Source organism: Molothrus aeneus, chromosome 6, assembly GCF_037042795.1.
Source record: "Molothrus aeneus isolate 106 chromosome 6, BPBGC_Maene_1.0, whole genome shotgun sequence".
In the NCBI taxonomy this organism is placed as follows: domain Eukaryota; kingdom Metazoa; phylum Chordata; class Aves; order Passeriformes; family Icteridae; genus Molothrus; species Molothrus aeneus.
This window is the reverse complement of record NC_089651.1, coordinates 33,635,034-33,662,948: the sequence shown is the minus strand read 5'-3', so window position 1 is coordinate 33,662,948 and position 27,915 is coordinate 33,635,034.

Sequence of the window (27,915 nt, the reverse complement as noted above, 5' to 3'; positions counted from 1 at the left end):
TAAATGCAGTTCAGAACTGTGACTAACCACATAAAACTGAAGAATTTTCTGCTGCAGTGGTTGCTAAAGTTCATCTCCAGCCACATGGAGGAATTCTTTTAGCAAGAACTGAGTAAAGGCCCACTGAACTATGGTTTTTACTTATCATATTCTCCTCATCTAGATTTATACCTAAAGCAGGCAATTAATTGTATGATAAGAAGGGTTCTTATAGGAAATAATTGCTACATTGTAAAAAGATGCAGTGTTTAATGGTGAACTTCTCAAATCTGAAATGACCAAATTCAAGAGATGTCTGTAAAAGCCAAGGTGTCAGGATACCACTCGCTCTCAGCTGTTAAATTAATCTCAGTCCACAATAGCCCCAGAAGATACCCAAACCAGGAATTTATAGCTTTCCCCTCTTCCTCTCCCTTTCAGATTTCTTTGTGATTAATTCCTAACAGAATAGGTCCAGATGGACTGGCTTAGGTTTGCTGACTGTTATGATGGCCTTTCTTATGTTCTCTGTTTATGCTTTCTTTTTCAAAACTTCAGTCTTGTCCTTCTTCCTCTTCTGTCTTTTTCCCATCTGTGTAGCCAGCTTTATTCACAACTCTTTTTTCAGGCATATGTGGATGTTACTTTCAATTATTACAAGTTTCACAGTTCTTTGCTGACTGTTGTCGCCTTTGAAGTTCTGCTTTAAGTAATTAAAAGGTTTCAATAGGGGTCTTGAAAGCTCAAGGTTCTGTTGACATATGGATGAGCAGAACTGGGGACCAGTGTTACCTGATAATTATATATGGCATCACTGGGAAGGAACATCTGTAGTTGTGTTGAGGATGTACCTCTACTTTCATTATTTCTTATATTTGAAAGCATAATTTCTTTCTAATGGTAAAATCCTCACCCAGTGATTGAATTGCAGATATTTAAAGAAAGGAATATACGAGATTTTGATGCAGAAAATGAAACTTTTTTTTCATCCTGTTAATTGCTTGTATTTATCCGACTAAGTAGATCAAATATTCTAAATCTGAACTCCCTACTGTCTATAAAGTCATTTTGGATGAATAAAAAAGTAAAAGAGACATTGTACTTTAAAATAGAAAATTGTCACAGCTGGAAAACATTTGTTTCCTCTCCTCAGCAGTTGTGAAAAGAGAGAGAAAAACATCAGTCTGTTTATTCAAGCTGCTGCTAATCTCAACGCTGCTGCAGTCAGTCTGTCCCTTCCTCCAATCAGAGTGACTGGTAGTCATAATAAACATGTTCTTCCCTTTCAAAAGTCAGATCTGGGCACCCTGGCTAGAACTGCTTGCTGACAGGTAGAAATTATCCAAGGTTGTGATGTATTTATCATGCTATGCACTTTGCGCTATGTGTGAACACTCTCAAGACAAAAAGTAGGGTAGCTATGTTCTGGGAGACTCATTACACATGTCAAAAACTGAACCTCAATTCTGCATCTTTGGATTTTTGCTGTTTAATTGAAAAGTGTTCACAACTGTTTAATGATTTGAAAAATTGGTGAAATCAGTTGTAAGTACAATGCATTTAAAAATGAATATGTGATTATTGACATGGTATATAAACTTACCTTCCATGTGCCTTAGGGTTATAAGCAGCAATTAGAAATAAGCAAGGATGCAGTGACGTGAACAAAGACTGCCACTACAGCACCTGTAGGACCATGGTACTTTGGTAAGACAAAACCTCTCAAAAGCAGATATAATAAAATTTCACTAGTGTTCCTTAGCTGGAACTCTCACATTTTTAAATGGCATCTTTTGATGCCAGATAAACAATTCTGCTTGCTGGCTGAGGAGACGCGCACAGCGGAGAACCAGGCAACAGATAAAGAGTGCATACCTTTTAGCCAATCACTTTCACTAATGCATGATATGTTTAAGAAATCCTTTTACCATAAGCTTGCTTGACACAACCTTAAGACTTATTACTAATCCCTCTAAAGGATTGGTTTTTTTCTTGATTGTCTAATGAAAGAACTCAAGTAAGTGGACTGAGCAAATTAAAAAATGAGGCAGTCTGAGGGAAGCAAGACAGAAAATCATTGATGAAATGCAGGGGGTCAAGGGAGTTTCAAGTGGGATGATTCACAAGGATGGGGGAAATGGTTGTTTAAAGCATAAGAATAAAGATGGGTTATGCAATTCCATGCTTTATTACCCAAATGCAGCTATAACACCATCTGCTCATAGTACTCTTTCTGCACTTTGGGAGATGACTACCTCTGTCTCCCAAGGAACTGGCCCGTGTCCTCCAGTCCAAATGTAATTTTCCACTCATTTTTTCAGTAGAACTACATGAGTTTGGCTTTTTGAGAAGCTTCCACATCCAGAGAGCTGAGAACCATATTTTATATTGAATACAAAATTTTTACTGCTTACTGACATATTCCAGTATCACTTCCAGCATCATCAATAGAAAATGTTCTTCCTTTGTACTAATTTGAAAACATTCAAGATTCCATAAATGAGTAAATTTGTGGTGGTTTGCCCCTGGCTGAATGCCAGGTGCCCACTAAAGCTATTCTATCACTCCCCTCCTCAGCTACACAGGGCAAAGAAAACAACATAAGAATCGTGAGTTGAGATAAGGGCAGGGAGAGATCACTCACCAATTGCCATCATGGGCATAACAGACTTGATTTAGACAAATTAGCTGAATTTATTACCAATCAAAATCAGAGCAAGATTATGGGAAATAAATCCAAAAGCACTTTCTCCCCACCCTTCCCTCCTTCCCAAACCTAACTTAATTCCCAATTGTCTACCTTCTCCCTGCCAGCACCACAGGGCAATGGTGGTTACAGTCAGTTCTTTGCATGTTGTTTCTGCTGCTGCTTCCTCTTAAAGAAGAGGAGACTTTTCTCTGCTCCACCGAGGGGCAAAGGACAGGAAAGTCTCCTGTGGGAGACTTCAGGAATCCACCTTCTCTGGCATGGGGCTCCTGCAAGTGGAGATCTGCTTCCCCATGAACTCCCATGTGCTGCAGGGGTACATCCTGCCTCACCATGGTCTGCACCACAGGCTTCAGGGGAATCTCAGCTCCAGCTGCTGGACCACCTCCTTCTTCTCCTTCTCCACTGGCCTTGGTATGTGCAGAGCTGTTTCTCTCACATATTCTCACTCCTGTCTTCTCCGGCCACAATTACTCATGCACAACAGCTTTTTATCCTTCTGAAATGAGTTCTCAAAGAGGTGTTACTGCCATTTCTAACAGGCTCAGCCTACAACACTGGCAGTTCTATCTTGGAACCTTGGGTTGGCATTGGCTCTCTCAGACATAGGGAGATCTCTTAGCAAAGCAAAGAAACCACCCTTGTAGTCTCCCCCACAACAAAATCTTGGCCACACAAATGCAATATAAAATTGCTGATGGTTAATTAAGGATGTGGGTTTGCCATACCACTAGCAAGGTAAAGAAGGTGTCTAAACAAAGGAGGTTAAAATTTTGAGATTAGGCATGGTGATTCAAGTGAGGAAACGGTCAAATCAGGGCAGTAGGAGCTTACAACTCCAGGCTATAAAGTTCATTTTGCAGAAGTATAAGTTGATAAGGTTGACCCACATGATACAGCAGTGAGAAAAAGTGTCAAGATAAGTTCTAAAAGGGTGGCATGTGTCTGAAAATGTGCCATGCAATTTTAAAGAACAATTTTCAGAGATACTCTAGAATGATGACTTCAATATTTGTTGTAGACTCAAGATTTCAAGGTCAACATAAACCTTTCTTTTAGAGGCTGCAGAAAAGGAAAACTTATAGTTAAATGTAGGTAATAATAATGAAGATGAGTTTTTTGAAAGCAATGAAGACTGCACTAAGTGTGGCACACTAGAACTATGAAAAATTTTAAATCTGGCAATAAGCAACACTGAGAAAATGGCCATAATTACTCCTATTCCAAAACTTAAGGATTCATTTATAACTTGTATCCTATCAGATGCATGTTATACAACATTAGTAAGTTCTTTTTGACTTCTTTCAGGCACTTCTCTCTCTGTCAGGCTTAAAGGCATTTGCCATTTGTGATTGGTCTTTCTCTCCAAACTCTATCACAAGTGATGGGGAATGTAGAGGTACAAAGATTTTTGTGAGGTTTTTTTAAAGGGAGGAACGTTTTTCAAAAACAACAACAAAAATATTTACTTCCTATCTTTTCTCCACTTGTATTGACAACATATCCTATAGAAATAGAAGTATAGACTTTTCAGGACACAACTTGAGGAAAGCTGTGGTACCATGAGTACTATGCAAATGTGGATTTTTTTTTTTTGTAAGAAACCTTCTGGAGAGACTGTAACTGACATGCTGGTTAAATCTAAATGTAGAAAAGGGCAATAGCAGGCAATGAGGTTAAGCAGAGATCTAAAGATTAGTGGAAGCAATAAACAGAAGGCTTTTAAAAATGAAAACAATATTGAAAGTCTGGGAAGGAGAAAGATGTAGGAACTACAAAGTACAGAAAACAAAAAAATATATTGCAAATTGAGCTACAGATAATTCTCTGGTACATATTTGTAAGTGATCAGAATGCTCATTTAAATGTAAATAGCAATAAAAGGCTCAAGAACTGGTAGCTGATGAACTAGAGACAATAAATATAGCTAGTTTCATAAAGTAATATGATTGCTGAAGCAATTTTTGTACTTAGAAAAACAAATATATTTAGTAATAAAAGAGATCAGCTTGAATAGAATAGAGAAGGCTAATAAAGAATGATAATGTGGAACTGGTATTATAAAAATACTATTGAAAAAGGGTTTTATAAGTAAAGCTCAGAAGTTTAATATTTCACAGAAGATCGAAATGAGGGAAAATAAAGCTTAAAACATATTTATAGCTTTAGTTTCTGGTTTGGCTTGGGTTTTTTCCTCTTTTAGGTTATCTGGACTTTGACCAATTTTAAATTCAGCAATTTAATATTCTTAAAAATACAGTTTATTCTAAGTGAAAAACACATATAAGAGATGATGACTTTTCTTCAGAGTGCTTTTTTTAGACTGCAGAATAAAATTTGCAGTCATTTATATGGCTGCAATTTATTGCCTCTTTAATATCAGTATCCAAATGGGTTTTGCTCACAGAAGGAAGTATAAGTTAGAATACAGAAGAATAGGAGAAAACTTTTCTGTTCTGAAATTGTTAAGTGAACATTGAAGCTAAATTAATGAGCTGATTAAGTGGCTTCATTATCCTCTCTTTAAGAAAGCTAATGAACCTTTTTATTAGTAGATACAAATTGTAAAGTTGCTTTTTACATCAGCTCTCCTTTGGAAATAGATATGAGATGTACTCACTAGTGTAAGTAGAAAACATTCTTCTGAATTTGACACAAAAAAAGGTTAGGAAAAGCAGTGTTGCTGACCATCACACACTACTGGCTAGACTGCTCCAGGTTTCTGACCTTGAGTGATCAGCTTAGGGCCTACTGTTAAATGTGTCCCTTCCTAACACGAACAAGAGTGTCTGTATTGTAAGAGCTTCATGACCTGTCCTTTTCTGTGCATTCATGTACACACACAGGGTGGATGAGGTTTTAATATTCTGTAGAGAGGTACATTTAGATTATGTAAGTGTTCTTCAAATGTATTATGGGGGTTGGAGCCACAATTTCTTGTGTGAAAAAATAACTGGTAAAGTAAAAGGGTCTTCATTTTTTGATATAAAAGCTAGTGTCCAGCTTAAATCACAGTTGATAAATATTTTTATTTATTTTAAAGTACAATTAAAAATTGTATTAAATTAAAAATAGTAAAATAATATTAGTAAATATTATTTATTCATTTTTATTGTATTCTCTAGCTCCTTATTATTTCATAATGCAAAATAGAAAAGAATTGCTAGTACAAAAATTAACGTTCAGTCTTATGCATAAAAAATCAAATCTTTTCCATAGAAGTACCTTCTCTGACTGATGAGTGGCCCAGAAGTTTGTCCCATTCATGTATTTTATGCAGCTTATGAAGGTAACTCCTTTGGTTTGTTTCATGTTGAGGACCAGCTCCAAATAAAATTCCCATGCAGTTTCACATTTGCTTAATGCAGGTACAATTACACATACTCAAATGGAACCAAGTTGTCTGCATTTCTGGCTGAGTAAATATGGTGCAAAGGACCTTGTGCCTGCTACAATTTTATGTTCCATGGAGCTGTGCAAGACTTTTCACAAGAACTCATGTGCTCTGTTTCAAACCCAGCCAGCAACTGAGCTCCATGCAGACGCTTGTTTCCCCTCCTTGGTACCTCTGGGAGAGAATGAGAAGAGTGAAAATGAGAAAACTAGTGGGTTGAGATAAAGACAGGTCAATAGGGAAAGAAGCTGCATGTGCAAGGAAGGCAAAAACCCAAGGAATTCATTCACCACTTTCTGTGGGCAGGCAGATGTTCAGCCGTCCCTGGGAAAGCAGGACTCTGTCATAAGGTGACTTGGGAAGACAAACACAATCACTGTGAGCCTTCTCCCCTTACTCCTTTTTGACCACTCTTTATATATTTATCATGTTGCTGTATGGTATAAAATATTTCTTTGGTCACCTGGGGTCAGCTGTCCCAGCTGTGTCCCCTCCCAAATTCTTGTGCACCTGCAGTCCCCTCACTGGTGGGGTGATAAGCAGAAAAGGACTTGGCTCTATGCAAGCCCTGCAGAGCAATAACAAAAACATCCCTGTATTATCAATGCAGTTTCCAGCACAAACCCAAAACATAACTAACTAAATTAGTGTGACAAAAATTATTTACTGTGAAGTAAATTAACTATATCCCAGCCAAAAATAGCACACCATAGGTTAAAATCTTGGTGTGACAGCTAAAGACTTCTTCCTTGTAGCCACTTGTCCTACTTATTCTTTAATATCTTTTCACACCAACTCTCAGAGGGCCACGCAAAATTTGCAGAATTGCCTAGTTTTGTGCTGGCTCTGAGAGCACAGTATCAATATTTAATTTCCCCAAATCAATTCATTTCTCTGCTTTGGACAACACAGTGTTTGATACTGGTTCATTCATGTTTAAAAGGCAATTCTTGTATCATTTTCTCACTTCAAGGAAAGTTAAATAAGAGAGTAAAAAAAGCTACATAAAGAAAAAATATTTGGTCAAAAGTGAAAACTTGAAATCTGCATGTCAGGTGTAGCAGAAAGAAATATCAAAGGAGTCAAGAATGGGCATCAAAAGGAAAAGGGAGAAAAAACATGTTGAAACACTCTTCCAAGGGAACCATGAGACACAGGAAAAATCCCAGCAGAGCAAGGTTGAAGACTTAAGAGGCATAAGAAACCAGCTTTGTTGAAACCAATGACTAAACTGAGGTGTTTAGGCATCTTAGTGTCTATGCAGAAAACTAATTAACAGCATTAGTGATGGCATTCTCATTGGTGACACAGGAGAAAAAGAATTTTACTTTTGAAGCTACCTGAGTGTCACTGACATCCATTTATGTAGGTAGGATTGTTGTTACAGACATATTTCAGACAAAGAAGATACTACCTTACCTTGATGGAACAGAATACTCCAGTAAAAAGATTTCAATCTGTTACAAATTATTTGCTACATTAAACTGCACAATTACCAGAAATAATTGAGTAAAAAATTATGTAAGTAACTGAACAAAATCATTTTTTTATATTTATTGATTTTTTTACTCTAATTTTTCACCAATTAAAACATATTTATCTTCCTTTGAAAGGCAAAATTTAATGTGAAAGTGTATAAATTAATCTTTCTCCTTTTCCCTCTGTTAATAGGTATGTGTGTATATATATATATCCCTCTGTATAGCTCCCATTCACATTGAGAAAATGGAACCTACTCATATTTTCAGAGCACACTTCTAGGCAAAAAATTTTGCTTGCTTAGCTTTTCAGTACACTGAGAAGAGATGAATAATAACTATTTTTGAGCTGAAAGGATAAAAAATCCATGCCTTGCCAACTGGTGGATATTCTGATTCCTTTGCCAGAAGGAGTCACACCTAAGATGTCCAACAGGAAAAAGCTTAAGACAGAATGATGTGGAAAATTTAATTTTGAGCAAATCCAAAGAAATCTTTCTGTACATCAGCCTCAAAAACTGTTAAAAAATTTTTCTAAGTAGTACATGCTTGTTTTCCAACTGTCTATTAAAAAGAAATACCTGCTTTGAGTGTGCATTGTACAATGCAGCAGCCTAAGATTTTTTTACTAGGAGTCATATAGAACATATCTGTGGGCTCATAATGACTCCAGCATAAAGGAGAGTTGGTATGTTCATTTGGTTATCTCTCTGGAACTATTTTTCCTGAAATTATTAGCTGCTTACTTTAACATTTCTAGTAAAAAAATTTAACTCTTCTGTCTCAGTTAAACAGTGAGGACCTTCCAAGGGGAAGAAAAAGAATTTTTGTGTGAGCAAAGTCTTTTTCTGAAGAAGCTGATAAATAGGATGAACTGGAGTCCATGTTAATATGATGTAGGTAGGTGTGTGCCTGTCCCCCAGCACACAGACATACATACACTCACACAGACACACACAGAACTCATACAGAGGTAAAACATGTCTCTGCATGCCCATCTCTTACCAACACTTACTGGTTTTTTACAGTTTAAGTAAGCTTTCTAAATAATGTTTCTCTGTGACCCATTGAGTTTGCCAATATATAAAATTATGGATTTTGCCTATTGAATTACGCAAAACTGAAAACACATTAATTGTAAGCTTGAATATATTCATTAATTGAAATTTTTTTGAAAGTTTTTTCAAAAAAAAGTTTGGTTTTTTTGTCTGGCTATTATATTATTAGTTGTCTGATAAATGTCTTTGACAGTGAATTTTACTTTTATTATAAACCCCATTTTTTAAAACCCCTTTATCATAAGGAATTAAGATTTTCATATAAAATCTTAAAGAAAAGCAAATAAGCATCTAATAAATTCTTATCCTCTTCCAAAAAATTGTTTGTTACTAATGCAATAAACTCAATGTGGCTTTTTACATAAACAAAAGAAGATCAGGCAAAAAGAAAAATAAAAATCCAAACCTGTAGTTTTTTTATTTTAGATCCCAAAAGTTTTCTGTTCACTCTGGGGTAGAGAGATTAACTCTCACCTATTTAATTTGCTTGTAGAAAGCCTGAACATTTAGACAACGACATTGAAGCTGTGCTCATTTCTCCTAGGTAACTGTCTCAGGATTTCACCTTTTATAATAAAACTATGAATTTACAAGTACTAAGAAAAGATGGTCACGTCTATACATGAATGGGATATCTAGTTTGATAAACTGCTTCTGTCTAGTGATTTTAGTTTTGTCCTGAAATTTTGCAAACTACTTTTACACTCTTTTTCCAGACCTGAAAGGACAAGATACTTGTACCAAAAAGTCATTTGCAAAAAGGATGGGGAGAACAATCCTAGTCTCTGTGTCAGTGAAAAATAACATTAATTTCAGTTCTGTCAATGTAAAAACAAAGTAACTGATATTTGGACATTAAAAGGTATTTGGAATTAGATTGAGCAGTATCATTTTTATAAATTCATGGAGTTTATATTCAAAACAATTAATTGCATTTAAAGCAGAATTCAGTTAAAAATTGCCTCTGGATAAGGACTTTAATCCATAATAATCCAATCATAGGTGTTCCAATGCAATATAGAACACTGAAAAAAAAATTAAGAAAGAAACCAGGAAATACCAAAGTAAAACACAGTTCCATTTTTCATTGTTTTTCTTTCTTTAATGTTTCCTAATGTCCCAAAGCTAAACAAATGTTGGTAGTACTCTCAAGGACATTTTAACAGGAAGGGTTCAGAAAGGTGACTCCAAAAAGGGAGGATTTTAACATTATTTAATCTGAAAAACTAGGATAAATTGAGCTTATCCCAATTTGTAAAATCAGTTTAAATATGATGCACTGGAAGAGGATAATTTAATTTCAAGAGGTCAGGAGTTTGCCTCTGTGTGTGTATTTAATAGGTCACAAAGTTTGCATCAAAGGAAGTTTGTCCTTGTAAATTGTAGGGTATTGTCAAATACCCATGACAAAACCCAGGGCTGAGCACGCAGTTTTAGGTGTGGTTTTGCAAAACTCTTAAAGAGGACTAATTCATGGTGTCTTTTTAGATTGGTTCAAAATATTTTCTCTTTTTCTTCAAATACGTGTAATTGATGTGCAAATCCCGGGTGGCTTCTTGTAGGAGGTATTTGAGCAAAAGATTTGACCTGAGAAGTGAGCCGGTTTTGGGGATGACTTCTAGACTCCAGTTACGGTCAAGACAAGATGTTACATAACCTCTTTTTTGGCATGTTCAAAATATATTCATCCTGTAAAGAAGTAGAACAGCTGGTGTTTTCAAGATGTCAGCAAAAACTAAGATTCAAAGGGTCAGCCTACAATTCAGCTTGACACATTTTATTTACAGCTGCTGCAGGAAAATTGAGGGAAACCCATGTGAATCTAAGAGGTTGAATACATGACAATAAATGATTTTTTTAGTTGATGCAAGACTGAGTTTGTTTCAGATTTACTTATGATTGGTTTTGATTAATCTCTGCTAACTTCCATAAATTTTAAGGTACAGATGAAAAGAAGAAAGGTTTTTGATATTGCGATCCTTTCTGCTTTTAGACTGAAAAAATTCATCAGTATTGTTTTTCTCAAATATATATCTTCCATAAAAAGGGAGAGGGAGGAAACTAGGGCATTGTTTTTAATCAAGCAGAAGCTTTATTATATTCCCTGAGGTAACAGAGGTCTTGTTTCCATCCTGTATTTTCCTATATAAGGCACTGTCTATGTTCCCAGGTTCACTTTTTTCTTCTGTTGATACTTAATCCTTTAAATTTGTGGTAGAAATTCAATATATGAACACAGGCCTTAAGAAATGGAAATGCCAATATCTGGTTTTCTTCAATTTGTTTTTCAGACAGACCCTATAGAAAGTTCTGTCAGAGACAATACATTTGCCTTATTTTATCATATTTTTTTCTTCAAGTGTCCCTTCCCTTGCCTGCAATAAATAGCAGATTCCTTGCTTGCAGCAGCTTCTACCAGACCAAAAGTTAATCAAAAAACATATGTTACCTGTGCTGTCATAAGCAACAGAAAGGCTATGAGAGCCTTTCTACTTCCTGTGCTGTCAGGCATAGGTTTAGATGAGATAGATAAGATGTTGCTTAAACTTGCTACGGGCGTTTTTTCCCAACAGCTCTCATCTGTTTCCAGTGAACCATTTTATCAAGGTACTATTTCACTGGAGTGTGAAGTGGCAAAAGCTATCCTCATACAAGCTGTTCTGTTGTAAATGTAATTTATGTTTAGGCTTTTATAATTGTTGTTTTATTTTATGCATAATTTCTAGTTAAAATAGCTAATATTTACATTGAAGTCTTATAACTGTTCCCTACAAAGCTATGAAAATCATTGTCTTGATGAGAGAAGCTTGGCTTGATGGAATGATCCAGATTTGAAATTCTAAGCTATTCTCATCTAAATGCAAACTGACTACTAAATAGACAGAATTTCCAGAAAATATGTTATTTATTTGCTGTTTAATGCAGAACAGACTTTTAAAAAAAGTGTTTCTATTATTTACTAGACCAGAGGAGTTCTGAGCAATAAGCACATTCTCCATTTGAAATGTGGCTTTCTGAACATAGAGAAGTGCAGATGTGAAAGGGTCAGAAGCAAGCCACACAAGCATGTAAATTGTTTTTCTAATCCATACCAAAACCCCCTATGCTCTAGTTTACTTACATAATGTTTCCTTTTCGATTACTATGCAGTCAAGAAAAGCCAGTCATAAATATATTCACACACAGTAGTATGTGACTTTACTCATGAACAGAAAAACTACATGTTTTTCCTGTGACAAAGTTGCCTTATGACATTTCTTGTTCTGAAACGGAGAAAAATGGCAAAATCCATGGACAGAAAAATCCTCTACCATGCTTGTGAAAAAATGTTTCAATTACAAGAGGAATATCATAATTACTGTTTCTCTCAGCAGGCTGGAATTCTCATTTTAATACTGGACTGTTGTTTTGTTTTTAAACACTAATTCTATCAGACTCAACAAAGCTTATGTCTCTTCCTAATGTATATCCTGTTGAAGTGTGTACAGTGACAGTGGAGCCCAGCATACAAATGGCATTTCAGCAAGTAGATATTCACTGTACATGAGTAGATGGTGCAGACTGCTAAAAGTGTGGATCAAGTCACATTAGAGTCTCTGGGGGGATAGTGCTGCTTGTCAATGAGACATCATGAGTGCCCTGTGGGAAGAGGGAGGAAAAGCCACAACATTTACCTAAAGTATCATGGGAAGGAAGTTAATATCCATAAACTTTTTCTATACATGAAAAAAACCTCTCATACATGAGGCTCTTAAAGAGAGTGATCTGAAGCATGTTCTGAATTTACTTCATGTTGAAATATGAGTCAAAAAGCAACTGGCCTCTTGGTCTAGACATAACTACTGCTCTCAACATAAAGAGCTATAAACTTTGGTGAACTATTTTTGTTTCATAGAAGTAAGAAAATAAAAGTGAAAACTGCCTAATCTATTTTGGGAAATCCATCTTCTTTCATGTTAGGCAGAAGTCCGGAGACCTGTCCCCTTGAAGTAATACTGTTTTAAAGGAGTCTTTATTTTCCATGCTATCATATGCTTTTTAAGTGGAACAGCTAGTTAAACTTTGAAAGTGGAACACAGTGGAGCTGAGCTGAATAATAAACTAAAATTTGCTTCTAGCCAAAAAAAGTTTAAACTCTTTTTCCTTCTTTTTTCTGCTATGCTTCCATGTCTTTACTTCCTTGCAGTTCCCAAAGGACAGAAGATAATAGCCTTCAACACAGACACTGCAGAATGAGTAAGATGTCTGTAATGTATAATTCAGCTTGACTTCTCCAGTCTGTAGCATAAGAAATGGTACTGTTATCACCTTTAACAAAGAGCTAGCATTCATTTATTAGTTGCATTTCCTTTTTTTTTAATCCTGTATAGGCTAATCTGCATGGGAGAAAACATCGAAGGGAATGATGAATAGACTGGACTCTCCAGGGAATAAGGATTATTTATGAAGTTACTCCAGTTCAGTGAACAGTGAAATTCATGTCAAAGTGTGTGACTTAGAGCCCAGTGAATTACAAACTTCACTCCAGGAGAGGAATTGAAACCTGGAGTTCAAAGGAAAGCTGTGACAAGGCAGTGTTTAAAGTACATTTTCTAACAAACCTTTTCGACCACATGCATAAAGTCATAACTCCAAAACTGTGCAGATTTTGGATCACAAATATTATTTACTCTTTGTACTTATTTCACCATGTCATACAACTAGCTTTGAAGTGACAGGCGAGCTTATTTTTACTCATTAACACAATGAAGTTCTAAAATGTTTACAATTGAAGTGTCTGTGTGAGAAATTACTATAGAAAACATTCCGCAGAGGGTGTTATCAGATTTTCTTGTCTATGTGGTATTTTAGAATCAAATAAAGCATTTTATGGAAAAACTTATCAATGTTGAGCCTCACTCTGTCTCTTTATCACTTCCTGTTTATTTTCAGACCAGATCTCACATCAAACAATGGTGCTAGCAGGAACTCTTTTGGTTGTGATTCAAACCATTCCATTCTATTTCTGTTTCTAATTCAACGGCTGCCCTACAAAAAAACCATGTTCTGCTCCTCTATATTTTGCATGCTGCAAAGGCAGGTAAGGTCCACATATTTAAGCTTGCCATCAAGCATTTGGATATATTCAGTGGATTTCATCTTCATGACAATATCACCCTAAAAGTATTAAGGAAAAACAAATGAAACAAGCATGTAACAGATTCACAGTAAACACGTCTTCTTAATAAAATGTGCTGCTATGAGTGGCTCTGAGTTGCCTCATGGATTTCTTTATCTGGACTAAAAAGACATAAGGGCAAGTTAACAGAAAAAATATGGGACATTGTAGACTGTGTCATTCTTCTTAATTCCTTCAGATTCTATGTTAGAAAGTTGCAGTGGTGATCTATATATAGCATCTTAGCATCTCTCAGTCATCCAACAAGTCAGGCAGGATTTTTAAGGGCAATCATCAAATGTTCTACACAAAGAAGTCTGGTGCAGGTATCCAGAAAGGAACTGGGCTTCCTACCCTGTATCCTATTTTCCCCAGGCTCTTGACATGTAAACCATTCAGACCTAGACTAAACCCTACTTTTCCCAGTCAGCTTCCTCCCTTCGGGTCTTTTTTTTTCCTTCATTATTTTAATCAATTTTTATCGCAGCTTTCCTTTTTGGAGGGATGCCAGGAAGGGCTATTTAGCCTTGCATCCTTGTTTCTTTGTATTTTCAGCCTTCTTTCTTTTACCCTGACTCTGCCACCTGAGGCTGGGGCACGTGGTGCCTGTCACTGAGGCAGAGCCTGAAGCTTTCTCCTGTGCTTGTGAGTTGGCTGATTGCATGAGGGTGGCTGTCACAGCATGGACAGAAGGTGGGCGGTTTTGAAGGATCTCTTCTCTATGAAAATATGGCTGTAAGAGCACAGTCACCCTGAGGACTGGAGGATCTGGGACACACAATATTTTTATTATTTTTTTCAGTATGGCCCAGCAAGAAGCAGGTGAAAAAATCATGCAGTTGAAAAAAACAAATAAACCATTGACACAGCATATTTAAGACAACCCTCTAATTGTAAAAGTCTTTTAATCATGTACTGATGTTCTCATGCTTGATATAGACTAGCATGATGTTCCAAATCTCCTCTGTAAAAGTGATTTTTTATTCCTCCTAATTTCTCTTAAAATTCTCTTCTGCTGTAGGACAATCAGAAAGCAGAAATCTAAACAGCAGAGCCTACAAAGATCTGTTGTTACTGCTCTTATTTGATCAGGAATTCATAATTCTGGTACTTCTGTTGTTAATTTATCTTTGTTCCCTTCTCTAACCTGCTTCCTTGTTGCACCCACCTACTTAGGGTTTGTAATCCCAGTGGCATTCTGTTAGATTTTTCCCAGTAGTCTAGATGGGTATGTCCTACAAGTTCCTCAGAAATAATATAACTATATTTCTTGTTCATTAATATCTACATCTCAGTGAGTGTTTGGACTGGACGACAGAGTGCTGGTGTCTTGTCTCATTGAACATCATTACAGAGTCTTTAAACACTTAAAACAGAAACAGAAGAAGTCTCAGATTATCAAGGAAAATCAGGAATTTCTGTAACAACATAGAACCATAAAATTGTTAAGGTTCTAGAACATTAAATGCCCCTGCTAATCCAGCACCACTGTGTTCATCACAAAACCACCACCATAAGCATCACATCCAAATGTCTTTTAAATACCTCCAGGGATGATGATTCTGCCGCTTCCCTGGGAAACCTGTTCCTGTGCTTGAACCCCTATTCCCTGAAGAAGGTTTTTCTCATATACAACATAAAACTCCCCTGGCACAACCTATTTTGTCTCATTCTGACACTTGTTACTTGGGAGAAGAGACCAACCCCCACCTCCTACATTCTCTTTTCAGGTATTTGTAGGAACAATAATGTCCCCCCTAAGCCTCATTTTCTCCAGGCCAAACACCCCCAGGTCCCTCAGCTGCTCCTCATATGAACTGTGCCCCAGACCCTTCTCCAGCTCTGCTGTCCTTCTCTGGACATGCTCCAGCATTTCAAAATGTTTTTGAGTGATCCAGTGTGATCAAGTGTACTGAGTGATCCAGGACACAGGATTGGAATTGTGACCTCACCAGTGCCAAGTACAGAGGTCAGTCACCTTCCTGACCCTGCTGCCCACACTATTTCTGGTACAAGCTAGGATGTCACTGGACTTCTTGGCCACCTTGGCACATGCTAGCTCATGTTCAGCTCACTGTCAACCAACAATTCCAGGTTCTTTGTCCACTGGGCAACTTTCCAGACCTGAATCCCAAGACAGTAGTGCTGCCTGGAGTTTTTGTGACCCACTTGCAGGACCTGGCACTCGGTTTTATTGAACACTATAACTCTGCCCTTGGCCAGATCCCTCTGCAGAGCCTTCCTGCCCTCGACCTTCCTGCCCTCCAGCAGATCAACACTCTCACCCAGCTTGGTGTCATCTGCAAACTGACCGAGGGTGTGCTCGATCCCCTCATCCAGATCATTGACAAAAATATTAAATGGGATTGGCCCCAGTACTGAGCCCTCAAGAACTACACTTCTGAGCAGTCACTATTTGGACTCAACTTCATTTACCAGCAGTTTCTGGCCCAGCCACCCATTTTTTACCCAGCCAAGAGTGGACCCATCCAAGCCATGAGCAGTCAGTTTCTCCAGAAGGCTGTGGGAGAAATTGTCAAAGGCTTTATTAAATCCCAGGAAGGCAATATCCATAGTCTTCCATCATCCACTAAGTAGGTCTCCTTGTCATAGATGGAGATGATGTTTGAGCAGGACCTGTCTTTCATGAAGCCATGCTGGCTCGGCCTGAGTCCCTGACTGTCCTGTGTGTGCAGCATGTTGGCACTCAGGATGATCTGTTTTGTGACCTTCCCTGGCACTGAGACTGACAGGCCTGTAGCTCCCTGTATCCTCCTTCCAGCCTTTTCTGTAGATGCACATCATGTGTGATAACCCCCAGGGAGCTGTGACTTCCCCAGCTCTCCAGGGCTGCAGGTAGGTGCTGGAGGGGGCCTCAGGGAGCACTTCTGTCACCTCCTCTGATACCCTTGGGTGATTCCACCTGGCCCCATAGACCTGTGCATGTCTGTACAGCAGGTTCAGAGCATTTCCCCTTTGATTCTGAGGGCTTCATTCTGCCTCCTGTCTCTGTCTCACAGCACACGGGATTGGGTACCTGGAGAACAGGTTGTAGCAGGGACTTTTTATCTGGCATGCATTTCTTCATTTTCATGAAACTGATATACATGCAGCATACCAAAAATAGCTGCATCCTATAATTTTGTTGAAAATTAAACTTTTAACAGAGATTGAGGAATTAATTCTTGAATTAAAAGCAGAGGATGATTTTTAGGAATCCCTAATAATGAAAAAAATCATATACCATAAGCTTTACTTAATCTTTTCTACATAATAAGATACTGACAGAAATATCGTATTCATTGTCTAGTAAGTACTGCTCTAATTTCTTTATTTTTCTATAACTGCTTGCCATGCAAAAATAAATCCAAAGATTGTTCAATGCCTTTTGGGCAGACAGGCATGATAAGCACTTTTTTTCAGATTTGCAACTTACTGCAATCTCTGTTTTGAATAATGAAATAAAACCTTAAAATGTAATAATTTTTTTCAACTGCTTGCAGAGTGTGTAAAAAAGTGTTAAGCCACAAGGCAAAATTCAGATATCCATTAAAACAAGGACTACCAAAATGCTACAACTTCTTGTTAATCTAGTATTAAAAACTGCTCTCTGGTCTGAAGCCTCTACATGAAAAATGCTCCAAGTCCTTCACAGGGGCATTACATGATCTGTCTTCCATCAGAGCTGAACTCAGGGATTTTTAGTGTCAACAAATTAAAGCAAATGTCAGGCAACTGTCTTGCCTAACAGCCTAGCTCAACAGGAAGCCCAGCAAGCTCACTTCAGCTGAAATAACCTCAAGATCAACACAGTTTCATATCTGCAAACAGGCAGAAAAGCAAGGTCAAGCAACAAAACACTGAATGATTCACAGTCTTGAGACAAAATTTCATGCCTAATGATGCTGGTATACATGTACTTCTACAACACAAGGAATAACTGTAAATCACACAATTCAGTCTCAATATATCAGGGTCTGTGTTCATCAAAGGAAAAGCTGATAAATCTAAATAATAAGATGGACTGGCTATTTTTTTTTATTTTTCCTTTTAACATTTGACATTGGTGTCTGTTGTGACAACCAATCTAATTCCATCTTTTTCTGCTCATTACTATCTAGAAAAACATGAAAAATTGAAGGTTTTGGACACCTCAGTTCTAATGATTATACTAACTATACTATTCAGTTCTTTACTATTCTAAGCATGGCTAAAGATGATTTTTAGAGGATGAGTTAACAGGATTTATTAAGTTTTCTGCAGTGGTTTAAGAGTTTATTTTGTGCAAATTTGTGGTCGAAATCTTAAAACTGTCAATTCTATGAACAAGGAGAAGACAGAGTATATCTACACTATAAAATACTAATAGTAACCTAACACTAATAGGCCACTGACTTTTCATATAAAGTTAGGAACTCTTAACTGGAATGAAAATACTCGATAGCTAAGTTCTGTCATTGTGGAACTGGAACTCCTGAAAAAATCAATTTGGGTGATATTTTCAAAATACCACACTTACGGTTAAAATTTCCAAAAGACTTTATGCATTTTTGAAACATAATTTACATTTGAAAAATTATATGGAATTTAAAATCTCATTGCAATTCAATAATACCTAAGGGCTTCAGTTAATTATGCATAAAAAAGAAATATGGGGTCTTGAGTCAACCCAAACCTAAAGACCAAATATATTTTTGTTGAGGAGTATTATTATTGAACTATACTATAAAAACCACACTTGACCAGTAGTTTTTAAAATATTGCCTTCTATCTTCCTGCCCTGCTGAGTTCATTAATCTATAATTTTGAGATATACAATACACATATAACATGCCATATATTGATATCTAGAAATCCAAGTATGAAGATGCATCTAAAACATTGTATGTTTATTTCATTCACATATTATATGCATTCATTCCTTACAAAGCAAAGACTCGTCTTTTAATGGGATCTGACGTGACCATTAAATCACAGATAAAGTATTAATAATTCATTTTGTATCAAAATGGTAATATTTCAGCTGTTATTTATACTCTCCAAAATGTTTTTAAAGCATTTTTTATCCTAATACGCAAGAGACAAATTATTAAGCACCAAAAAATTCCTAGTCTCAGCCATATTCTTTGTGAAAGAAAACATGTTTCTGCTGATGTTTTAAAGGAACCAAAGATATTTTATCTTCTGTTCAGACATCCAGTTATGGTATTTTTCAAGTTTCAAAATACTGCAAGTGAAAAGTGATGTCTCCATTATTTTTTTCAGGTAAGCTGTTTTAAAATAATCTAAATAGCATTGCAACTCCTGAGACTCTTCTGCTCAAGTTAAAATAAGAAATTCAGGAGATGGTGTCAGTATCTTCTGCCTATGGCAGGAAACTGCTTGTCTGACAAGACAGTACTTCCTGTCCATTGCCCTAGAAGGATCAAACATAAAATCCCACATAAGACAGAACATCTGTTTATCCCCACAATCCCTTCCCCATTCATCCATGCAGGCTAGATGTTTATCCATTCTGAGTTTTCTTTCATCCATCAGGAAGGAATTATGGAAAGCTCTACAACCTGTAGATCTCCATGTGTAACTGGGTGACATTCTACAGCCACTGCAAGGCATATGCCTGTTTTGAGTACTGCTTTCTTGCCCTTGTATTAACTGTCACTATAAATAGTTACTTTTGGGAAAATACACTCTCACACAACACTGGACAGCAGCAGAATTTAAGGGGAGTAGAACTGCTGACTGAATAAGGTATTCTTAGCAGCAGCTGGCAGATAGTTTGATCTTTGTTCATTAGTAGCAGTATTAAATTTGTCTAAATAGAGCCTTTCCTAATTAGCTTTAGTGACAAAAGGGAGTCTTCTAAACCACATCATCCAAATTGGCTGCAGGGAGAGATTCCAAACTAGACTCAAGGTACCATGTAAAATATTCTACCGTAACTCATTTTCTGCTATTGTAATTCAGGTTCCTCCTAAGCTTATTAATTCAGAAGGAGTCCTAATGATAATATAATCCTCTTATGTTTGTAGTGTTTCTCTTTTGCAAGAAGTAGGGTAGAACTGCCAATGTGCTATCTAATGAGTCATTAAATTCATTTCTAAATAGTGAGAAAAAGAGGCCACACAGGCATAATTTAGGATTTTGCTTCAACAGTTTAACAGGATTTCTTGCCTGCTTAGATTTGGCCAAATAGTCTTCGAGAATCTTGATTTGTAAAAGATCAAGTAATTTTGCTTCTCATTATGAAGACTTAACTGAGTCTATAATCCTAAAACAAACTGGTCTCAGAGAATACACTACAGCAAATACAAACATTTTAGTCATGGCTGACACATCGAGTGATGTACCAGTAACTCCTGTCCTCATAAACTGTCATTAAGTCCTGATCAAACACTTGTTTTGCCAGTGAGTTATCACATTTATATTTAATAAAGGACTTCCATTTCTGCTTCAGTTTCACCTAAGACAATATGAGTTACACATTTATGCTAAGATAAGGATGTATTCTAATGATTTTTTTAAGGTGGTCAGAAATTGTGGTCAACAAAATGGAGATGTATAGCTGTATTGACCTGTTTTCTTATCTTTATTTTCCTTCTTTTTCTTTATCAAACATTATTTCTTCTAGAAAAACAAAATAATGATAACACTGCTGTCCTAACTTCATGCAAATATAATATTAATTATTAATATTATTAAGAACTAAAAATATTTTATCAGTTTTTAAGCATCCACTATTTTATAGCAATTTTTTAATGCAAAAATTTGAAATAAATATTCTTGTATTTACAAGCTACATCTTCTGAAAATCACAGGATTACATTTGTTTCTTTTTTTTAATAGAAAAGGAAGCAAGATAAAATTGTCAGAGTACTGGATTTATACAATATACAATTTGTATCAAGACACTGAAAACAGTAAAGATAGCCAAGAATGTAGAGCACCCTCATGAAACTTGTCATGCTGAAATTGCAGTTTCATTTTTCATTTCATTATTCATTCATTATATTTTATTTACTGTGTTCTAAGTTAATTTTTTTGTGTATGCTACCATTCACTTTCAAATGTTTTTGAGACCTGCACTTCCTATATAGAGCATGTAGTGCATATAGTATCTGACACTTCATTAAACACCTAAAGGCATTTTGAATTAAAATCTGTAATCACTTAATCACTTTTAAATGAAGGAAACAACTTATGAGCATTCCCAGTTCATTAGTCACTAGGTAGTTTCTGTGCATATTCCACCTCTGTGGTAAGGACTGAGATCATTTGGGTCAAGTTTCCAAATGGTTAATTTCCAAAAATATATGCTTCAAGAGCTGTTAAAAGTTTCGACCGTTCTCTGTAAGAGTCCCACATGAAGACTGACCCATTTGATGCATCAGCTATTTTTAACTCGTGTATCCAGCTCCACAGTCACACTGATCTCTGATTTCTGCAGCATTCTTACTTTAACCAGAAAGCCAGACTTTGGAGCAGCTGTCTTGCCAGCGTTATCAACTGTTTGCTACATATTGCATGCTTTTGGGAAAAGGCCAATAATGGCTGAGCATCAGTGGTGGAATCATTTCTGATGGCCACCTTGGGATTTCTGGTGGTTAAAAGGAAGGCGTTTCTCTAGTGAGTTAAGGAAAGTAAATATCAAAAGATTTGATGTGATATAATTAGCTTGAAAAAGTTCAGGCTAAATTCAAAAAAGTTCAATTCAAAAAAGTTAATTGAATAATAGACAACTTTCATTGCGTTCTTTGCACCTATTCATTGTAAAACTCAAGGAGCTCTGCCAGTGGCTTAAAAGGGATACTAAAAATAATGTCTTTGGAGAAAAATCAGATAATCCTCCCATTTGTATCAGAGAATGATTGCTTGCTTTGTCTTTCCTTGAAAATATGGATCTGGATATGGAAGAGCACAAAGTCTTACCAGGCTTAGATCAGTTGGTGCCTTTTGAATTGCCCTGTTTAAATCCTAATCTTCTTGAGATTTGAACTACTTCTCATTTTTATTTTACTCAGGATCAGCATAGGTCAGTTAGACATATCTGTTGTATATCTGTTAACAGCAGTGTATACCTACTCTCAGACAGTAACAGAGTAAAATAAAAACAATTGTAAAACATCAGCGAAGTTTAGTCATAACACTGAGAAAACAAACTGCGTAGCTCAGTTAAAACAACTCCACTCTTAAACTCAAGATTTGGTTGGCAAGCAAACCTTACAATCTTCATAGTGTGAAATGAAACCTGAAGATGATAAATGCAACTAAAACACTCATCAGAAAACATTTTGCATTTAATTGCTTGCTAGTTGAAACTAATTGCAATTCAAAACCCAGAGATTTACTTAAGAGGCTAAATTGGAAAATATGTACAAACAGATACCGTGGGGACTATTTGAACACAGCATAAATCTGGAAAATTGTAATTTGTCACTAAATGGATTCATTTGCAATGTTGGTACAGTACTAGCAGAGACAAGTAGCAAAGGGAGGACGTAGCAAGTATCTGTTTCAGTAGTAATAACTTAGTAAGTGTCTCTGAGGATCTGTACCTTTTCAGTGGTAGATTGAGACCCTCATTCCCAAAAATCAAAGTGCCTTCCTATAGAACTTTTACACAAACACCGTTCACATGTTGTGATCCCTATTTACTTAACTTCTAAAATAAAGTATAAAAACTCAATTAAAGGAACAACATCATTTACTGTAGAGAACCTATGTGGACCTTTGCACTCAAGGACTATCAAGTCCTAGAATTATATTCTATAAATGTTTTCTAAATGGTCAGTACACACAGCCTAAAAACTGTGTTGAAATTAAGCATGCTTGTTATGTGTTTCATGTAACCTCTTGAGAGCCACTTAGACACGGATATTGTTCCTGAAAGAATTTAAGTCTTAATTTTAAAATGCAACTGGATTCAAAAGAGGGCATAAGGGGCATAATCCATTGAGTGCAAAGATTGCTGAACCAAGAAGTAGGGCTTGTTGGTTCTGTTAAACTCAAGTGTACACTTAGACTATGCTTGGGTCCAGGACTAGGCTGAGTTCTGAATTCTAACTCAGATTATTCCCATAGCACCCCCCACAAGACACTTTAACTAGCAAATTCTTGAACTCAGAGCACTTGTATGCTTTCTTTGAAACTAGGCCACTGTTCAGGATTTAGTAAAAAAGTAAAAAGTGATCCACCATCTGCAAAATATGCAACCAAACTCCTCACCTCATGGGGAGGGCTTCAAACCTCTTAGATATTTGTATGAATGGCATCAGCAATGGGTTAACTACTAATATATGTAACTAGGCATTGTCCAATGCTGCATAGCTGATATTACCATAGGAAATAAATCAATAGCCATGACCTATTAGATTTCAAGCTATTCAGGCTTCAATTAGCATTAGTATTATTTTCTGCAGATTCCACAGTTCATTAGCAAGACTTGACAGTCCTGACAGCTGGTGCTTTGTAGCACTGCTGTATAGCATTCTTCAGTGACCTTGATGAACCTTTTAAATCACTTTAGCTCTGTTTTGGAGAACAGATTGTCCATGCTGAATTTATAACCTTCACTGCTACTGAGGCAGCTTTCTTGGCCAGCTTCTGTCTCCCAGTTTCTGAACATCTGCTATTCAGAAAATCTAAGTCATCACCTGAATACTGGATGAACTTACAGGTAGCCAAGTTCATAAGGACATAATCTGCTTTTTTCCCTCATATAATATAAAAGGGTTAATATGAATTTTCTTAATTCCTACTGTAGTGCTCTTTACAAAATGAAATTACTGAAAGTGAGCTTTTCATCATGGAAATATACCAGCACAGTCAGCAATCCTGAAACTGCTACAGAAGTATTTACTGTCATGTCCTAGAAAAAATGAACTTTGGTTCCTTTACAGTCTTAGATTTTTTGTTTCATTTCACTGTTGTTTTCTTGCCAGCTAGCAGCATCCCCCTCCATAATCCTTCATTCTCCTGTGAGTCAGAACCAATTTTGTCTGTCGCTATAGATTTAGGATTTTTGGACAATTGCCCAGACACTCAGCAGAGTCGCTTTTCTCCTTTGTCTTTCCAGTCAGTATGCACTAAGTGCTCATAAGTTACCTTAACTAGAATGGAGGCAAAGCAACAAATTGAATAAATAAGTATAATGACTGGCAGGGAGAGCAGAGACCTGTTTATAATTGCTTGGTTTGCTGAGTACATGAATGTTAACATGACTCACTCAAGGGCAATTATTTTGTAGCTTCTGACAGGTGTGATATGATATTGTTGATTTTGGCAGATATCTCTAGTACAAGTGCTCTAGTTGACCTTGAAAAATCTGGTGTCAGCAGTCACTACCATGGCCCTGATGCTGATCCTTCTCTTCTACGAGAAATGAAACTTCAGTTCGTTTCACCATAATTTTTTTTTTAAATATCGCTGGTTTAACTTTTTTTTTTTTAAATTTGGTTATTGGCTTTTTTTTTGTTTGGGATTTTTGGTTTTTGGGCTTTTTGTTTCTATCACTCCCAGATTCATGGAATCATTAAGGCTGGAAAAGACCTTTAAGATCATCAAGTCCAGCTGCCAAAATAGTACGACCACTATGGCCACTATTAAACCGTGTCCTCAAATACTCACGTTTTTTAAATACTTCAAGGAATGGTTATTCCACCGCTTCCCTGAGTAGTTGCTTTACCTCTTACTTGTGAAAAAGATTTCCTTAATGTGTAATCTATACCTCTCCTGGTGCAATATCCCACTCCTTTTCCATATTTTCAGCAGATTATAGTGTACTTCTCCTCCTTTTCATGCACAAATGTTTACAGATACTTAAGAATTATCTTTATTAATAGTAACTCAGGTCTTTGGGGTGAAACTTTCATTTCTCTTGAGCTAATGTCTCAATATTTCCCCCTGAAGTTCCCACAGTATCTGGGAGCAGTGGTTATTTATGGTTATTGCACAGGGCTATTTCCATTCTCTGACTAAGTATCAAGCTCTGGCAACATGTAATCAAAAACAAAGTTTTGCTGACATGCCATGAGGATAGTGATCTGAACACCAAGAGTATTTTAAAATTACCTGGTTGGATAAAAATAAGTATTTAGCCCACCTTAAAAGTCAAGCACTTTAAATGTATCTGGTTTTAACACAAAAGTGTAAAATTTTAAAACTTGGCTTCTGTACACAGTCGTTTCAGGAAAATTCAATTAATTAAACATTACTTAAAAGGTTCTTAAATGAGGACATAATTTCAACTGAAATAAACTCATTTTTCTTACAGAGAAATGTTCAAGGAATATTCTTTTTTCTTTGCCAAGCTCTGATACTTATTGACCTTCAGGTGAGTGTAAAGTAGACTGCAGTTATCACTGCAGTCTTGTCTTAAAGTTTAAGCTCCCAGAATTTAAAAGGAACCAAGTGATATGGAATAACCAAATATGTTTTGTGCTCTAATTATGAACACACACTGATTAGAACTTTTAGGCAAAATCAAAGACTGATTTCTTCCCTAGTATTTAAAGTGTACTATGATTAATATTCTAATACACAGTAAAAAATAATTATCAAAATATACATTGGAAGCTTTAGCAAAGGCAATGAAACTATTCCCCATATTGCAAAAAAATGCACGAGAAACTTCTATTGTCCCCAGAATGTTGCAAAGTGACTTAAGTGAAATTCTTGCCTTACACAGCAGTCTTTCATAGCTTGCTATAACTAGTAATCTACCCAGGACCAGAGCCAAAGAGGGATTAACCCATCACAGAAAGACATTCTATTTTCAGCAGCAGGCATAAATGCCTAGTGACTGAACACACTGAGCTTTGTGCAATATGCCACTGCAGTTTGCTGCTTGGTGAAAAAGGGTACTATCATTCGTCTTAGGCTCATAATGCTGTGTTGATGTATCACACCTGTTAAACTCATGTTAGTGCAGTAAACTGGTAGATCAGATACATCTTTCAAAATGCTTTTTTTGAAAGATGAAACTGATTCTTGCAGTTTAGAAAACACAGTTATGTCTTAACAGCAGCATCAGATTCTTCCTACCACCTCAGAAGGTCCCTGCATCTAGAAGAGGCTTGGCTAGCTGATCAATGTTTTTACTCATTTATTAAACTGACTGTTGAACCATTTATTGCAAGTGAACTTAGTCCCCAGAAAAATATGCTTTAGTCCTTGTACTATAATTCATGAATCTGATACAGGGATTGGAAAAATATTTCTGTGAAAGGGACATGCGTGCACTCTTTTGAGCTATTATCTGTGGCCTCATGTGCCCATGTACTGTAAGACTGCCATTATTTCTCTGGAATGTTCTACACCTGGCTGTGACAAGATGTCTGACAGACTACAGTGGTTCAAAAAAGCTACTCAACAATTGAGAGAAATGCTCATAGTTGGGTGGGAAATATTACAACTCTAATATTTTAGCTATGTTATCATAGAAGCATTTCTGGTCAGCATTTCTGGATGACAGACCAAGGAATGACCCAAAAGTCATCTTGAGAATAAAGTACTTCATGTTACTTTGTAAAATTCATGTTAACTCCTTTGAATTTATTCTTGTGGTTCTTTGCTATTATTGATTTTAAAGAACAATTAAAAGTATTCTCTAGAATTGATGGATCCGTGAAGATCTCTGTCTAATGCAGGTTTTATGAAAGCAGCTCACAATTTAAACCAGCCAAGAACTTGTCCTTCATCTAGCTTTGTTCATCATTAAAATGTTTCTGAAAATCATATCCACTAATTTTCATACATGTCAAAGTAACATTTCATTAATTAGATGTATTTTCTCATTTTGTGCAGTAGAAAAAGATTAGCTATTTCCTATTCTGCTAAATTTTCATTAATGGTTGTGTGATACTGTCTTATTTAAGGCACAGCAATTGATCTCTTTTCTGAACACCCAATTATTTACCTCCATTTGTCCAATGTTCATAACTCCTCACAAATGTTATTCATATTCATTTTCATTACTGTGGAAGCTGGTATTTCTGTCAGATACATAAATATCAGAATTCTGCACTAATTTGGATTCTCAGATTCAAGTCCTTCTGCAAGGAAATTGTGCATGTATGTACAAAAGACATCTTGGTTTTAGTTACAACTTTAAATGCCCAGCCTTTCCAATTAAGTGATCAGCAACACAACTCACATCTTCAGAAATGAATGACTGCGTGTTGAGAGCCAGTCTAAATTTGCACTACACAGAAACTATGTGACAGACTCAAGGGTAGAATCCAGCTCCCTAGAGTGACTGTTCTTTTTTTTTTTTTTTACTTTTTTTAAGCTTACCCATTCCCCTATATATCTCACAAATTCTCCAACAAATGGAATATTATCCCAGGGACAGCAGACTAATTCAGCCACAGTACAGATCTACCTGGTGCACTGAAGTAGGCATGGCTGAGGGGAAAATGGTGTGTGATCGTGTCATTTTAGATCAGAACTCCATAGATTACAAAACTAGAAGGGCCCATCTTGATCATCTAGTCTGACAACCTTTATAGGAGCAGGCCATGGGAATGGCTCAGAATGAATTCTGCTTTCATAATGCATAAGTACAGAGGAACAGAATTAAAAATGTGTAAGCAACCTTCATTCTGACAGTCCACAATTTTGAATGCTTCTTTTTGCAGTGTAGATCTTTTTTCAAGAGAGGAAAAAGAGTACAACTGTTTCATGTTTAATTCCTAGTTGCTGTTTTTCCAAAGCAATCAGAAAGTCCATCTGAATAATCTATAAATATCCTCCTGATTCAATTTCCTTCCCTCTGGGGTGCGTAAAGTACTGGCTTTGTAGTGTGCCAGTGAAGCAACCATGTTGTCTCACTGTCCTAGATGCCAAGGAAGGGAGGCTGTGGAGGCATTGCCACCAGAGATTAAGGTATGTCATTTGTGGGGCAGTGAAGGAGGTTGCAGGGTCGGATGGAGGGCTGTGTTTACAGCTGGGAAAGAGGGAGTTTGGACAGAAGCAGAAAGAGAAGTTTATTATGCTTTATTCTCTCCATGCAATGGTTACCGTGTTCTCAGGTCATGGCACATGTTCCTTGGAACGAAACCCACTTCCGTAACTATTTCACTTCTTTATTTACTTAAGACTAAGTACTGTTTCTCAGGCACTCACACATTTTAGTTGCAAAC